Here is a 15,926-nt window from a genome sequence, read left to right as displayed (position 1 = left end):
ACAGTTACAAAACAAATCAGATTTACCTCAAAGAGCCTAAATCCTGTAACTGACAAACTGGCCATGCTTGCATTTATGGAACTGGCTCTTGTCTCCAAGTCTGCATGACATTCATCAGCACACATCCGTTAAAATGGATGGGTCTCTGATCCTTAACTGTGCTCATGACTGTTCAGGCTGACTCAGAGTCGATATAAAAATACATGAATGTGCCAGACTGAAAACCTCCCACCTCACTCAAGATTTCACCTTCCAGAAAGAACACAGGAAGGGAAACTATGGGGCTGTGTGCAGACTCTGGAGAATGTTACTGGACTGTGCTGCACACAGGTGCCATGTGTGTGGTATCAGGTCCAAAACTGCTAAGAGTGAAACATTAAATCTGTTGTTTTTTTCATGTTTTGGTAATGGCAGTCAGAGTACCACCACAGGCAATCAGGTTAAGTTACTGTGGTCTGAGAAGCTGACTCATCATCTGAAGAATTTTAACTAACCATCTGCACGCCTCTGACTCACTGTAATGGAGGAATAATAGAACTTATATATTTAATTTAGCTTAGCATATTTTGCTCTGCTGCTGCACCAAGTTAGGAGTGCATGCACAGGCCAGGTTACAGCAAATCAGCTTTCCATCTGGAGACTGATCATCTATTCAGCTATTCAGACATTCTGCACAGCCTATCAGGAAAAGTTTATAAAATATTTTGGTCCCTCAGCATTTTGTTTTCATTTTGTGCTCTGAAAATCCCTCTTTAAATCAAAGATATCCCCTAAGCCTTGTACTCCTAGCCAGAGCTCCAGTGAAAGCTGTTCAATTTACAGAAAGAGGTTTGAGCTTCTACTCAGTTTCTCACTGAATATTTTTCTGGCAAAATTTTGACTTCTGTTTGTAAATCCTCACAAACTTAATTAGTTCGAGTCAAGCCTAGATTTCTTTGGTTCAGTGAGTGTTCTTCAATGAGAAGCAGAATCTTAGCAAACTGGAAGTATATAGCACAGCTCCCTCTAGAAATAGATTAAAATTCCCCAACTGGAGTAGAGTTACATGAAATGTTTTTTAAAATGTCCAGATTCAGGCTTTTTGTTAAACTTTACTTGGTAGAAATTTCCCCAGCTACATGAAATCTTACTTCAAATTTAGATTTTCACATTTCATTTTACTACATGTTCAGAGGCTAGATTCTATTTATGTTTCCAGAACAGTTATTTTAACTGCATTCTTCTAAAAAAAAAAAATATGTTCAGTGTTGAAATCAAAGCCAAGATATTGAGAAATATTTTGTTTCCAGGTACAAGAACATTTTCTTCCCAAAACAAACATTCACTCAAGTGCAAAGAAAAGAAATTGCTGGCTCCTCAGACAGAACATGTATCCTTAGGCTATTCTGCCTTTTTGTTCCATTATGTCTGCAACAACACTCAAATTGACCAGAGATAAAAACACATTTTTATTTTGTTTATGATCAAGCCAAAGTATTTGTCCAAATAAATGGATAAAAATATTTGCCTAATGCAGTTGAAGATGTATTTGGTAGTTCTAGGTTGCTTGAATACGATTGATTTTCTTCTTTTTATCCTTGTTCGATAAAATAGTAATGTAGACATATATAGGCATAATACATGGCTGGCCATTCTCAAGGCTCTGAAGTGTTCTGTACTACTTCCCTTGAAGTCAGTGTATATTTTACCAGATCAGTTGTACAATGTTTTTACATATAGCAGCACAAAGGTGCCTTTGCTTAATAAATCCCTTGACTGTATTGCCCATTTGATAGACTTGTGCCATTTCATCAGGTTTCTACTACAGTAATCAAACAAACGATCCCCATATATTGCAGTGCAGGAAAAATATGGAACAAAAAGATCAGATTAATAGGCACATAATCACAAAAAAATGAAATTAAAACAATATATCACAAAATGGACTGTCTTTGCATTTTTTAATGTTTGGTTGGAGGTTCTTTTCCCCTCATATCACAGAAAAGCATAGCTTTTAGAAATACTCAGGATAAGCAACAATATGGAGCACAGGAAATACTGCTTTGTGGGCAGAAGGGACTACTAAAATACTAATAGCCAGAGGGGCCCATACATGGCAGAACACGAGATCACCACTACCTATAAACCAGTAGAGGACAATCACAGGGCTGTGGCTCCCATTTCAGAAGGAATCTGATGAAAAGTCTGGGACAATTGGGCATCCTGAAACTGTTGTCTAGAAATAGGATTTAGCCTCCACTTGAACTACTGACTTCCATCAGCGATACAACAGAGAGCTGAATGAGAGTAACAAAGTACATGGGAGCCCACACTTGTGGGGCTTACTGCAGGAGCAGCCCATTTCATCAGTGGGTTGAGAGAAGGCCCATGTCCTAGCCCCTGTGCAAGGCCTCTTGAAGTCTCACACTAGTTTAGCCTATGTAAAACATTCCTCAACTGACATAATAAATAGGCACAAACATTTCAAGGCAGTTCATTCATTCTCAGCAATATTTCCCCTGATTCCAGCATGCTCAGCTTGCATGTCACACTCAGACCTGGGATTTGCAAAGTCCCTCTTTTCCTCCATGGCCACAGGGGAAAGGGCAATTCTGAAGCTCATGTGCAGAAGGCTAAGCTCAGAACGAGAAACAAGCCTAGAGCCACAACTCAGATATAAAAAATGGCCACAAGATATATCACAAAGCTTGTTTTTAAATTGCATTTTTTTTGCACTGATGTTCTTAGGATTTATGTTTTTGTGCTTTTCTTTAAAGGCAGCTACCATTTTTGAAGATGATGATGAAAGTTACTCAGGAGAAAGACCAAATGTTATGAGGCTGGTGATAAAAGGAAGAAGCAAAACTGCATCAGTTTCTGGAGGGCCTGAGGGAGCCCAGTGGGCTTCAATTTTTTTGTGCCTTTTGTTCCCTGCCACTCCTTTTGCCAACATCTTCCTTGCCATGATGCTGTCCTTCTGGACTCGCTAGATGCTTGAATGGCCTTAGCTGTCCACCCTGAGCTGCAGGTGGCAGGGTCCTGAAGCCACTCCAGCTCCTTCTCAGGGGCTGAGCCTCCAAAGACTGTGAGGCATCAGGCTGCAGCAGGCCTTGGGAATCCTTGTCCCATCTTCAGGTAGGCTCCCTGCTTAAAGCCAGAAGGAAGGCATTAATACATTAATATTCTGTCCTTAAGTTTTCAGAGCTGCCACTTCTAGTGCAGTGCCCACAGGGGCTACTTCTCAGCACAGGAAAGCAGGAGATGACACAGTACCCTTGAAATCTCTTTATGGCAGAGGGGAATCAGCTGGGAGAAGGCAGAGACAGCAGGCTGTCCAAGCAGCAGGCTGACGGCTACATAGATCTTTAGGATCCTTGAGAAGAAAAGTTTCCTTTCTATGGGAGTCCAATATCTCAGCATAATCTCTCTTGTCAGCTGTCAACTAATCAGCCCACCCCGAGCCTGTACCAAGATATTTCGACGTTTGACCTCATCTGCACCTTCCTCAGGCTCTTTCTATCTGCTGCTACAGTCTCTGTCCTTCTGTCTGAACAACAGTAGTGACAGCCACAAGCTCACAGGCAAACACTATCTGTTTTCCACAAGTGCTGGATGGTGCCCCTTCCCACAGTGCCTTTGTGGCTCTGGGACCAGTTCTTCATAATAAACAGTTCCTGCTGCACAGCATCATTTTCCTTATGTTGGAACAGAAATGTTAACTCTAGAAATGGGAATCTGACCTATTGTGAAAAGATGCAAAAGATGACCTTGTGGACAGGTGTGCTGGTAGACTCTCTAGAAAATGACACCCATACATAGGCACAAGTTGTTTTCTGGGCTTTAAATTTGTGCAGTTAAATGACTATCACAACCTCCCATGTCACTGTTTCTCTCTGGTGTATTGCCTCTCCACCCCTCATTCACTATTTCCCTCCACCTTTTTCCACAGGTAGCTGACAGTGTGTGCTAACAACACATCCAAAGGTATAGGGAAGCTATGTGACTACTGGCAATCAAAAACAAATACACACATTTGCTTCCTGGTTGGGCAATCAGGTTCCTTACTCATTCCCAGATACCCTTTATTATATTTTATATTATATATATATACATATTATATTACTTATATTCCTTTAACATCCTACTTACCATATTATTAGTAGCTTTTCTAACTCCATAACACTGAACAATATTACGAAAAGCTGGAAGAGCACAAGAAGACTTCCACTTTTTTGTAACACAACTTCCTGTGGTTTTTAGGAGTGACAATTAACGTAAATCTGTTCGTTTTAGGATACCTGTTGCTACACGCTTCTAACCTTTTGCCTCATTAATTGATTATCCTTCCTTTGTCTCTCTTTTATTCCCACCTTGCCGCCCCTTTGACAGAAGGTGACACACTGCTCCTGCTGGGAGTATCTACCAGATGACTGTGAAAACAAGCTCAGGCTTGTATGCTGCTGGAGGAAATGACAGATGCCCCTTACAAAGTGCCAAAAAATACAGGGATGAAAATCAAGTCATTCTCAGGCAGAAATGTTACCAGTTGCTGAGCGGCAAACAGGAGCCTGTATGGCGTAGAAGAGACTGTTTGCTCAGGCAGATCTGCAGCAGCCTTCCTGGGTTCATTTCCTGTGGACAGACCAAAGATCTCCCTTCAGAATATCTACATTTGAACAACACAAGTTTGTATAAACAGAGCATTGCATAGTCACCATATTTTGTTAGTTTCATCATTAGATTTCTAATACTAGGATTAGTACCAGGATCTTCCTCACTGCTCTCTATGACACAAAGCAGTGCTGTATCTGTGCCACTCAGTGAAGCAGCCAGAGAGCCCATACCTTGTGCATCCCCAGCTAGTGCTCCTCTGCTCCCCAATAATTATTGCAGCAATATTTGTTTTTAAAATCCTCTGCTACAGAAACACTCTTCAAATACTGCACAATCTAACTAGAATCAATTAATAGCACATGGGAACACGATGGCTATATGACACTCTCTTTGAAAGAAGCCAAAGCAAATAGTTTTGCTTCCAACTCTTTTTCTTTTGCTGTTTTAATAACTAATACCAGCACTTTATAAATAAGAAGGGTCAAAGTCAATGCCTGAAATACTCTTGCTCAATACAGCTGTCCATGTATCTTCCATCAGTAAGCGCTGTTTAGATGCACCTGACTAAAATGATCACTGGATATGTTGGGTTTTGCCTTGGGAGTCTGGAGAACTTAAGATTGATGGGAACTTATGCAGAAGTTTTTATAGCCACTGAAACTGGCAACACTTTAGAGATGCTTTAACCTTCAAAACTGACGTGTATTTTTGGCTTTTTAAGAAGTAAAATGGTATATTTGCCCACATTATTTATATTAATATTGGATGGCTTTAAGTACTGCATTTAATGTGTGACTTCAAGATGTGAAGCAAATAGCAGTTAACAGGAAAGCAAGACCAATTCTAAGAGCCCTTTTCCTTTTAATAAACTTTGCTATGGAAGCTATTTTATAGCCCATGACTATAAAGGGGAATATGAATAAAATAAACGAATATTTCAAGTACTTCAGCACAGGAAAGCACCATTCTGCTCATCTTGTTTGGCACCGTTGGTTTAAAAACAAAACAAAAATAGTAACAAAACCCTCAGGGCATAAAATTTCATCAAGATGTTCCTGAACCAAACCCGTAACTTTACGTACTAGTACCAAGGTACAAAATTAATTCTGCCAAGTCTGCATTTTACTATAGCTAAGATGTGAGAAAACATTTTTTCTTAATAAGAAATGTTTTTAAAAGGCTTGTACAGCAGCTCTCACTGCTCCTCCCGACACGCTCAGCCTTGCCTGTGGGCCATCATGCAGGAAAGGGCTGTGTTACAGCACAGCCTCACCATTCCTTGCTACCACAGGACTCCCATGTAACAGGGCAATATCTGAAGATCTGTTCCAGACAGTTCTCTGCTTGTCCAAGCAGTACAAGCAGCTGCATGGCCAAAACTTCTTCAGGTTTATAAAAGTTTGCGTACATCAGTATCAGCTACATCAGACCAGTGGAGACATTACAGACAGCACCTCGCAGCCCTGCTGTTGCCCTGCTGTGACAGCTGAAGGGAGAAGGCTTTCTAAGATAGGGCCTGACAAATCAAAACCACACATCTTCTTTAGTTCAACACCATCATCTTTACCTTCTGCTGGAAATCTAATTTAGAAGAATTTATTTCGCCTTTTCCCCTTTTTATAAGATCTGGTACACTTTATGGTTTGCCATGCATAGCAGCCACAGAAAAAAATGTCACACTAAAATGGTTTTAAACTGCAGAATGGAGATGGAGGAAAACGAGAGCTATGGAAAGATCAGTAGTCCCTGAAGAGAGCTTTGCAAGAAGAAATAGCACCCATGGGATGCCAGCCCTGCCCTTGGTCTCCATGTAGACCTACAGAAGTCAGTCCTGACCCAAGAAGTTCTTGCTTCTCTCTTCTTCTTGCCTTCACATACCCTCAGATTCCCATTGCACAGTGTCCCATCCCTATGCCAGGCACATGTGGGGCTGAGCTGGGAGCTGGGCCAGGCAAATGCTCTGGGTCAAAACAATCCTTTTGTGTCTAGGGACAGGAACTCCTAAACCTGCACACCCGCTGAAGAAAGCATGAAATTAATATAACCTGGATGTGAGAGTGCGTGTGTTTTGTTGAGTCAAATCACTGCAGAGATTAAAACAGCAGAAAGGCAAACAATCCACAGACCTCCAGAAAGGCAACGGATGGAGAGTTTGGAATGAGCAGCGAGGACAACTACTACACCTTGAACGCAGCTGCAGCATGTGTTACCTAACTTCCTTTCTATCTCCATTTACTTTTCTTGTTGCCTCCTTGTCAAATTGACTGGAAAAATCAAGTATATTTAAAGATTAAAGTCCAGGCTGAATCGTGTTAGCCATATCTTTTTACTTAATTATGATACTGATGGTGATTTGATCAAGATCAGATACCTGAATCTGGATCCAAGACTAGTTATATTAAACAGCTGACTGAACAGGGAAGTCCAGATGCTCATAAAAGGCAGTTTCCTGCAAAATACAATTACATAAATTGTATAAATGTAAATACCCCTTTCTAAGAATGCCTCCTTAAATACTCTGCAGAAGCACACGCTGCACTTCCGTAAGAAAAGAAAATGTTTTTTAGAGATGTGTGTCAACAATACAGTTCTCAATAAAACACACAGGGTTAATACAAATGAATGACATGAGAAGTTCTCAAACACTCATCCAGTGCAAAGTACCCTTGTGTCTTTCAGTGTTTTACAGAAATAAAAGACAAGAGCATCTACCCTGAATTCACCGAATCATAGAATGGCTTGGATTGGAAGGGACCTCAAAGATCATCTAGTTCCAAACTCCCAGCCATGGGTAGGGACACTTTACATTAGATCAGGTTTCCTGGGGTCCCATCCCTGGCCTTGAACACCTCCAGAGATGAGGCATCCACAACTGGGTAACCAGTTCCAGTGACTCTCCACCCTCTCAGTGAAAAATTTCCTCCTGACTTCTAACCTAAATCTCTTTTACTTTAAAACTGTTCCCTTTTGTCCTATCACTATTAGAACATGTAAAAAGTCTACCTCCCTCCTGTCTGTTAACTCCTTTTAAGTATCAGAAGGTCACAAGGAGGTCTCCCCAGAGCCTTCTCATCTCCAGGCTGAACAAGCCCAGCTCCCTCAACCTCTCTTCACAGGAGAGGTCCAGCCCTCTGATCATCTTCATGGCCCTCTATGGATTCACTCCAACAGCTCCACATCCTTCTTGTGCTGGGGGCCCCAAGCATGGATGCATTACTCCAGGTGAGGCCTTACAAGAACAGTGTAGAGGGGTATAATTCCCTTCCTTTCCCTGCTGGCCTCCCTTCTTTGATGCAGCCCAGGATACTGTTGGCCTTCCAGGCTGCAAGAAAACACATCTGGCTCATGTCACACTTTTTGTTCAACAGAACCCCCAAGACCTTCTCCACAGGGTTGTTCTCAGTGAGTCACTGGAGCCTCTGCCTGACAGTCGTGACTTCTGAAATATGACGGAGTGGTTTGGCAATCACATCATGCAGTTCCTTCAGGACCATGAGATGTGTGATGTCTGGCCTTATAGACTTGTACCCATTTGGTCTCACGGGCAGTCTCAGACAGAGCATCCCATCGACATATCAAAAGGTAAACACTTCCATCACTAAAAATTTGAAAAGGGGCACCATAGGAGTGCTAAAGGTAAAGTACAGAGTATTGAAGCCGCAAGATATCAAAGAGTTCTTGAAGTGAGAAGTGTCCAGAGAAATAACAGCAGAACAAGCCCCTGTGCTGCAGTAAGGGAAACAAACACCTAAACTCAAATCTGGTGACAGCATAAACCAGAGTTCCTGTCAACAGCATGCTGAAATTTACCTTCTGCCTATATGACACGCATAGCATAACTCACAGATTTTCTGTAGGAATATAATAGCCACACAATATTTCATAAGTCTTAAAAGGACTTAAATACGGTAGCTGAAGTGTGTATTTCTGTTCTTCCCTCTAGTTTAATAAGTAAGGCCTCTCACACTTGAGTTAGAGTTACCTTGCTCAGTGAACAGGTGGTATATCAATGTACTTTCTTTGAAATCACTTGGCAAGCAGAAAGTGGCCCATTGGATTTTTTTTACCGCATCCTATACTCATCAACTTTGATTTCACCTCTGAGCTATTAATACTTTTTTTCATTTTAGATGCCCATATCACACCTATAAAAATGGCCACAAAGGACAAATGAGGAGTGACAGATATACACTTAGACATTTTATTCTGTCAGATTTGTTTCAGCAACAGTTGATTTCCAGAATCAATACTGACAGACAGTCAGTCATTCTAAATATCAGCATCTTCATGTATCAAATCCTACACTATATCACTGTATCCATACAGACAGTATAAGAAAAGCAAAACCCCAAGAGATTCAATTAGGCAATGTCCATGACTGATGTCATGAAGTTCACATGTACTTTTTGCATAATTTGGCCTCGGCATGTTTACCAATTTCCAGGAGAATGCAAAAACTTTAACCAATCAACCTACATGTTTTTGAGACTGATATTACATGCTGCTTTACAAGCAGAGAGGTTGTACCCCATCCCCAGCTAGAGGAGTTATCAGTAAGTCTTGAGCAAAGCAAGAGCATTTCATGCCTGTAAACCCTTGGCACTCATCTTTAGTGATGACAGCAAGATTCTGACCCTGAGTCAGTGACACTAGTGACTAATGATAGCAGACTCATTTGTGCCATGGTTTGCACAAAAAAATTATGTTTTCACATGAGCTAAGTGCTTAGGAACATCTGCTATTCCTGGGCTAAGTGCAACCAAGATGTCCCACTAGAGGTGGTAGGGGGATGCAACTTCCAAATCACTCAGCATTTCTCTCCAGTCCCCTAGGAAAATTTGCTACTAACCTTCTGTATGACTTCTCCAAAACTAGTAGAAGTGCTCATAAGCAACATAATCAAGAACATTTAGCACCTATGCCTTAGCCCGATCTGGATCTCAGTTTCATGGTGGTTTGGGCACTGCCAGGCTGTGTGTGGAATTCCTAAAGCCAAGGTCCTGCTGTGAAAAGGACAGAACTGGATATTCAGCATCTGATATGCTGAGCCTGGGACATGTCTAAGCCAGCTGACAGCAGAATGATCTGGAATCCTGCTGCTCTTCTGTGCCTACAATCTGTTTCAAGTATCTTCCCTTGGTCATAAGCTGGTTAAAAACACAAGATTGAAAACACCTCTTGAATTTTGGGTACCAAGCTGTCCTAGTGCCTGTTAGTCTTCCTTTCCTGAAAGCTGAGGAGGACAGATCTCAGAGGCAGATTTGTCTAACCATTATTCCTAGATGCCCCAATCTTCCTCATAGGAGCATGAGTTGCTAGCTCTGGACATCAAAGTCTGCTCAGGTGCAGTTCCCAGCCTTTAGACAATCGTTCCTTTGCTGACTCTAGTTATTATAATTTCTGTTGATGCCCAGATGAAGAGGAACACCATTCCTAATCTGGAAGGAAGTCTGTTTCAAGCAAGGCCAGAATACATCTGCTCAGATTTCTCCTGCACTACTTTCTTACAAGCTGTTGAATGAGAGCAAGTTGTTCCTTCACAACCCTCCTAAGTATCTTTAGGTTTCTCATTCGTACTGAACATTTTAAAACATTTTCAGCAAAGGTCTAGCTGAAAAAAAAGAAGGCAAAAGAAGAAGCCACTGACTTTTCTGGAAATTATTTTGATTCCTCAGTGAGTGAGAAGGGTTAAGTAAAAGCAGCTAGATTATTAGCAGTTTTCACCAAGCAGTGAAAGCTCTGAACTTATATTTAGCCACTCTTGGTATTTGGCCAAAACAAGCAACAGTAGCTCCTATTTAAGTTTGGTGCCAGTTCTCTTGGTTAGATACTGTATTCTTTCTTGATAATGTGGGCAGCACCAGCAAAATCAGTTCTCGTCATTCCATCTAAAAAGACAGCCACCACACTGAGCCCAATCACTTGTGTTCCCAGCTACCTGGGGCACGTCAGAAGAGCACTGAGTAAGTTGAAAAAGCAATTCACTCAATGCTTGTGCTGAAAATGAGTGGCTTTTCAAAGCCATGTGAGTGACTACGTGGTTTTTGCAGCGTTCCAGCATTTCAAGAATAAAACAGCGCTGTTATCTATTTTAAGCACTGTGTCATTTGAGACAATTGCAAACTATGTTAGCAAGCTGCAGTGCAGGCATATTCAGAGGTTTCACACAATTACTAGAGGCCACAGTGCTTTGATAATTATTTTCACTTTTCACCTGCTCAACCAGAGTAGCTGAAAAAGATTAATTTCATGCTATAACCGAAATCCCAAAGGAACCAGAAGCCTCTGATTGCACATACTGCAGCTCAAATACAGCAGCTCATTCATACGCTGTAGAGGGCTTAGGGGAATAAGAACAGCAGTGCCACATAAATATTCAATTTACACCTGCAAATCAAATGGTAGCATTAATGCACTTGGAGATAAATCTATAGCTGGCTACCACAGCAGACCTCTCATTAGTTCATTTTTACTGTTTTAACAGATAGCTTAATGAAAAGAAAACTTTTGTACTGTGTCAGGCAGCACATTTCAAAGTGAAGTGCCTTCCATGCTTTATAATGAGCCTGTGGAGCTTGTCGCTGCAGAGCCAGGAGGAGTTCAGGAGGCTGCTTGTGCAGACTGGGTCCCGAGGCGACTGCTCAACATGGCGGTCTGGATGCGTTCTCCATATCGGGAAGTTCCCTATGGTGCTGGGCCTGGGATGGATGAGGAGGGAGAAAGGCATTTTCTGTACAGTCCTATTTCATGCATTCTCCTTAAGCATTTGCTCCTGCCTGCTGTGGGACACAGGACGTTAGGCAGAGCAGGCCCCTGGCTTTATGTGACATGGCCATTCTTTCTTTCTCCTGTAGTCAGCAGCAATAACTACAGTGACTGGGTAAAATCTATGAATCTGTGGATATTGTCAGTTTTGCTCAAGGTACCCTCCCTGCATCTGATATCCTCTCTGCAACCGACTTTGTGTTTGCATGTGGTAGTCTTCAATAAAAGGGATATCAAGTGTGTTTGCACAGGTTAACTGCAGCCAACAGGCCAAACAGACCCCATTAGGTATGTTCCCTTTTGTCCTTCCTCCTACTTCTTCCTATCTCCTCCATATTTTAAAATACTTGACAAAAAGATAAAAACTGACATTGTGCAATCTTTTTTAATATGGATGTAAAACAAATTAATTTTATCAGTAAGAATTTTGGGTTTCTAAGAATATACTGAGAAATCTTGATTTATTAAATATCAACTACAAGTAAATAAATCCAATGATTAATGGCCATTGTAGCCTCGATAAAGAGAAACTCCTCATCTTTGTTAGTCAACCACCCCACATACGCTGCAGCAAGTCAACTAGCAAGAAGCAATTGAAGAGCTAATACACTTTCCCATCCTCTCCTGTAATTAGTTCATACGTCACATTTGTTGAGACTTGGTTCACGTCAGTATCACTAAGATTTTAGAGCATGTGACTTCATGGTTCAGTTCAAAAGTATGCAAATTAGGTATCAAGATAATTTAGTAATATTGTTTATGTTAAGTATGGAAATCTCTTTTTACATCTTCAGATAAACCCACACTTTAACATACTTACAGGGCAGCGCACAAACCTTTGCTTTACTGAATACAAAGAACTGTTACGAATGATTCTACATGATTTTGTATTTAAAATTACTTTTTACCAAATCATCCTCTTATCCTTTAATGTCTTAAGCAAATACTTCTCTGCCACAAGCAAGAAGATGCCTGAAAGCAGTTTGTTGAGGGTAGACATGTTCCAAACATCTAGATATGTGTTATATTTCAGACAATGTTATCTCTTCTTTCACAGGAAATACTGTTTGTATTTTCCCACAAGAAAGCCAGAAAGAAATCCTTTAACAGGGAGTGCAGTGATACAAGGGTTAATGGCTTTAAACTGAAAGATAATAAGTTTAAATTAAGTAGGTTTAAATTAAAGAAACTTGTTACTGTGAGGGTGGTGAAACACTGGAACGGGTTGCCCAGGGAAGCTGTGGCTGGTCCATCCCTGGAGGTTTCAAGGCCAGGTTGGATGGGGCCCTGGGCCACCCGAGCTGGTGGGAAGGGTCCCTGCCCATAGCAGGGGTTGAAACTGGAAGGTCTTCCAGGTGCCTTCCAACTCAAGCCATTCTGTGATTCTGCAACTGAATTTGAGAATCTTTCTAGTAAAGCGTGGCTCAAAATACATTCCAAATGCTCTATGAGAAAGTCTTACTCTCCATCTGTTTCAAAAAGACTACATCAGGCTTAAACACTTGTTAAGTTAACGAACAAAAAAAGTGAAAAACTGATTCACTTGAAAATGTGACTGGTTGATGAGAAAGGAGATTTTCCTGTGGATTTCCCTGTAGTGTATCCAAGCATGAAATGCAAAAAGGGAAACACAAAAGGAAGTGTCTAGAGGGTAGGCAGTCTTTCTGAGTTTGTAAATTAGGACTACATTCAATCACTTCCACTGTGATTGAGAGCTGTTGCAGAAAGTCATGCCTAAAACTACACCAAGCTCTTAGCAGTTCCTCGGTTGATTTGTGAGGATTGTAGGGCATGTCTTGAACAACAGACAAATGGTACTTGGCTTTTATTTAAAAGAGACTCACAGCTTTACTCTATGGTGGCATTTTAAAGCCTATTGGGGTAGGGTTCTGGTATTATTCTATGGCATTAGCTGACCTCTTTCAAATCATCCACATTCATACATCAGAGAAAGAGGTAAATATTACTCTTGGCTTACAAATATCAGAGAAATTGAAGAGCACTGAAAGCAATTTTTAAGAGAGATTTTGTAATATAAATATAGCCCATGCAACTTATATCATAACAATGTTATTCTGTTCTCTAGCCCTGACAGGACCATGACACATAGGTATTTCAATTCATTCCACTTCCAAGAGCCTTCTTTCATATCATGGAACAAATTTCATTAAATCACAGCCTTGATGTGCCAACCATAAGTTTCAGTTGGCTTCTATTTTCCTTCAAGTGCACTGTAAGTATAATACTAAATCCTCACAAATACCAAGAGGGCTTGCTCCTGTAAGGTGCTAAATGTCTTCCTCCCTTTCCAGGTCAAATAAGCTCCAGCTGTCTATCAAATGCAATGCTGAACTGTTGCTTTCTTTCAGTGTCACTATTTTCAAAAATGCAGTCATAGGAGACTTCAGATATATAGTCACCTCTGCTCAGTTACATATTGGCAATTTATCTGGATTACAGCCTGACCTCGCTGCAAGTAGAGACACTTCATAGGGCTCTGTGCAGAACCAGCCCAGCACTAGTTTATTATTCCAGGGACTGCACTGCATGAGTGCACCTGTATTGTTCCATACCACAGCCTGGAAGCAATGCTTTGGTGGAAGCAGTCCAGCTAGTAAATACTGCTGCTTTGCCAGATTGCAGTTAGTGACCTACAGAAGCACAGAGCTGTCTCTGCTCAGACTGCAAGGACTGAAATTGAAATTGAAAATCAGGTGAAATACTCCTTTGCGTAGTAGAATAGATATAGGGCAAGCACAAGAAAGCTTGGGACAAAAAGAAAGAGTTAGGGCAAGGAAGAAAAAAAAAATGACAGAAGCAATGGTAGCTCAGACCAATATTCCACTTACAATGGAAGGAAAGAGGCTAAAAATATGTTCATAATAAGAAGCTGTTCTTCACTATAATAAGGTTTATAAGCCTGGGTGCAGGGTCAGATGACAGCAGCTTGAGCTCAAGAGCCAAGAAAAGCACTTCTGAAACCTAAACCTTCAGACAACATAACACATTGCCACTGGGCTGTCTGAGTGGCATACGCTTTCTGGTTCAAGACATACCCAGAAGTTCAGTTGCTCCAAAGACAGTTGCACCAGGCTCCATCTTAAACAGATAAACACTTCCAGATACTTAGGTTGAGGGGTTCAGCTTTGTCCCTGTTTTCTCCTGTTGTCTGTATGTACCAGTCTCAAGCTAGATACTGCCAGTAAATACAGCTGCTGGGGAGGGCCAGTGGCCCAGCCTAGGCTCCGGCCTACTTCCTTCCTAGCTAATGGGAACCATTCAGTTGCAGAACCTACTGTGCTTCTTCCCCAGCAGATTCATTTTCTGGGATGTGGTGGCCACAATGTGGAGGCCTTTTTCACAATAACTATCTATTCTTGGAGGCTGAAGTCTGCCTAAGGTGCCCTTTCACTTCAAATTTAAATCTGATCAATTCCTTACAAATACTTAAGAGCTTCCTCAGTCCTGTAAACAGAAGAGCTTTTCCCCAGTTTTGCTTATTAAGAAGAGATTTTCTTCATATTTTGGTAGCCGTACCTTCAGGCACTGGCACCAGATAGGCCACATAAACACAGCACACATGGAATATGAGGGAGCAGTAGTTCTCCTAACTACATGAGAATCTGGTGAGAGTTTCAGTGACACGTGGTAACTTGCCAAAGCAATAAGCATTGAAGATACACTGCAAACAAAGAGCCATATCTGCTGTCTTCCCAGCAGGTGCAAAATTTGCAGACAAAAAATAAAAACTGATAAAAGTCGCAGATGAGAAGAGTTGTCATAGAGGAATATGGGTAGCTTGATGAGAAGAGCAATTTGCAAACAGGAAACATTCGTACATGCTCACATTATTCATCTAGGAAGGGGCAATGCAGGTCCCCTGAATAGCTGTGGGGCTACAGAGCAGCGACTGTGAAAGATCTAAAGCCCATAGGTGACAATCAGTTATTAATGAGCTCTGGCTGCAGTGCTGTATAAGTAGGGATAGTGCAGTCTCTGCATTGGAAGCAAGGAGCAGAGCAGCCTTTTTATCATCTTGACTGAAGTGCTAAATCTATCAAAACTAAGATCCTCATGGAAAGATGGTAGCTGAAGAAATGAAAGTGTATACTTTGATTGATACATACATTTCATCTGATAATTTGCTTTGTGAAAAATTAAGGACTCCCAAATAAAATTACAAACCTCTATAAAGTTTTGTATTTTCTTCTGGTGAAGGAGAACCTTCTTGCATACAGTTTTCTAAAGAGTGTAGATTAGGAGTGGGCAGTGATTTTTAATACAGTAGAAAGCTGAGATATCTGTATTTTAAAAATATGTGCAGGAAAAATGGAGAATCTGATTAAAAAAAAAAATAAATTCATTTGAGAGCATCAGAAAATGGCTTTTAGAGAGAAACAAAGGCTGTCGTTCTGAGTTTGTTACTGGCTTATGGTTCCAACATTCACATAGGAAAAAAGGAGTGCTTGAAATGTACTGCAGTTTAGCATCAAAAATCCCAACAGGAATGTAATGGCTTGAAACTGAAATAAGACAAAATAAAATTAGAAGTAAGGGGAAAAAAATTA

The sequence above is a fragment of the Lagopus leucura genome, unplaced genomic scaffold (assembly GCF_019238085.1).
Source record: "Lagopus leucura isolate 7727_CA_CO unplaced genomic scaffold, USGS_WTPT01 Super-Scaffold_100159, whole genome shotgun sequence".
In the NCBI taxonomy this organism is placed as follows: domain Eukaryota; kingdom Metazoa; phylum Chordata; class Aves; order Galliformes; family Phasianidae; genus Lagopus; species Lagopus leucura.
Note: the sequence above shows the minus strand (reverse complement) of the source record.